General features: G+C 37.8%; 1 long non-coding RNA gene across 1 annotated transcript; it reads right to left on the reverse strand.

The window, feature by feature from the left end:
* Positions 1-326: 326 nt before the first annotated feature.
* Positions 327-1,885, reverse strand: LOC128629267 (uncharacterized). The gene is made up of 3 exons (XR_008393599.1): positions 1,510-1,885; positions 884-962; positions 327-558 (listed from the first exon to the last, which is right to left on the reverse strand). It is a non-coding gene; the product is annotated as an uncharacterized LOC128629267 (long non-coding RNA).
* Between the last annotated feature and the right edge of the window lie 357 nt (positions 1,886-2,242).

Consider the following 2,242-nt stretch of genomic DNA (forward strand, 5'->3'; position numbering starts at 1 on the left):
ACCTCGCGGGCATACCTCTCATACGCCACACCAGAAGTATGATGATGCGCTCAAGGATGCGCTTTTTCTAAACTTAGTTAAAGATGTACTGTGTCCCAATGACAGTTTTTGCCTCTCTTTTCTTTCACCTGTTATGAAACGTGTCTGTCTCTGTTCCTTCAGAAGGCTGTGAGCTCTGTCCGGTCAGGTTTCAGTTTGTTCAGACCGTCTAATAAAAAAATTCTGAAGTTTTCCCACAAGAAGCTGAGCTTCATTTAACCAGACAGCTCCATTTCTTTAATTTCAATGACATAATTTTAGTCACAAATGGTAATACGTGTGTGCATGTTAATAACAGAGTAAATTATTCTCATCTCTTAATGACATGCGGCGTAGAATCAAGTACTACGAATAGTCCTACAGACATTAGACGTTATTCTCTAAACAGCTTTAAACCAACGAGGACCGTTCCTGCACCTGCATAAAAACCGGACAGGACAAACTTCCAGCATCAGATTCAAGATCCTCAGTTTCAACATCAAAGGTGAAGTAGATGAAGAATCAGACAATCTCGATATACTGCAAAAGGACCATATGCAAGTAAGCAAAAGACTTCAAGAAAAGGATGTTAATACATTGAAGGTATATTACAAGAGTAATATAATTATAAAATGATATTGTGTCCATATCGTGCAACTTTAATATATTTGTTTTATATTGAATAGATTTCTGCACAATGTCTTTTGATCTCTACTGACTTTTACATTTGAAAAAAAAAATTAAATTCTTGCTTATATTGCAATTAAAGATTGAACATAATCTATTTTGGAGGATTTCATGTCCTTTATATTTGAGGCCCATGAATGATGTTCATCCTTTAGTTATTTGTGTCTTTCTACTTAACTTTTCTACCACTTTTTCAAATGACCAGGATTGTCCTCTATATTGTGGAAAGCGGTTTGTACTGCTGTTTTGAAGACGCTCTATAAAATGTAAAAAATAAATAAATAAATAAATAAATGAATAAAAATACATGACATAAAAGCTCGTAAGCTCAATTTTCTTCTTGTGCATAGAAACATTTCAAACATCGTACAGTAACAGATCCGACACAGTAGAATTCATGCTGATGGAGGTTGGTGTTTTACAACGCATGAAAACAACAAATAGGATCAGACAAGAAGTTGTAAGAAAGTAACAAGAAATTTAACCAACAGATCAGAGCTGATGGAATGAATCAGTGATTATTTCCCCACTGATGTCAGCGTGAACAGAGATGAAGCGAGTGAAAAGACGATGATGAGAAAAAGCTGGAGAGATAGATATAGTAGAAAATGTGAAGGATGATCCCAGGACGCTACACACACACTGTGTGCGTGTGTGTGTGTATGGAATATATTACTTAGGTGCGAAAAGACAACCGAGAAACTAAAGGAGCTGCTTGAATGACAAACGAATGACGTTTAATTAAGACAGAAATGAGTTTGTTGTGAAGTCTTAATGCTGTTTAACTCTAATCCTAAAACTCACCCTGAACATCCTTCTTGACCCGTTACTAACCAACTGTTAGTTCTCATTCTCCAGTTCTGGAGTACTTCTCACTGAGTCAAGAAGCCACACCCTGAAAAAAACTTTCAAACGCTTCACCACAGATATGGAGCAAATTTCAACATCAGCCATCTATCGTGATAACTCCAATAACATCTGGATCTGTCTAAGCTACAAGACAGAAAAGTAAAAACTGGCAACAATAAAACATCTGTACAGTTCTGGTGAAATGAGAGGTGGCAGTGACAATGGGCAGTGCTGACATGAGATTCATCCCTTTAGCTACGCCACTGTTAGGAGGACACGTAATCTTCTATGAAACACAGGTAGCTAGTCTTAATTAAGTTGCTCCATCTAGTAACAGCTTTATAGGAACTTTATGTGGAGCTTGATGAGGATAAAGACAAAGTGAAAAGTTCTCTCGTTACCTGAATGTCTTTGTCTCTCTCTGCTCCTCTCTTCCTCCTATTCAAACAAACGACATAAAAACATGGCTGTTTAATCCGTTCCTGCTTCATTCAGCTTCATTCAATGATAAACACTGGGTTAAGTTTACGGTACAGATCGCCATGATGAAATAATACGGTCACTCACGTAATACACAGAACGGCAGTAAGAAGAGAGCAGCAGAGCAGGAACGAGTGCAGCAGCATGCGTACCCATACAGCATGCAGCTTCCATACCTCAGCTGAGTTCTCCTCATCACCTGAGATAC

The sequence above is a fragment of the Ictalurus punctatus genome, chromosome 27 (genome assembly GCF_001660625.3).
Source record: "Ictalurus punctatus breed USDA103 chromosome 27, Coco_2.0, whole genome shotgun sequence".
Lineage (NCBI taxonomy): Eukaryota > Metazoa > Chordata > Actinopteri > Siluriformes > Ictaluridae > Ictalurus > Ictalurus punctatus.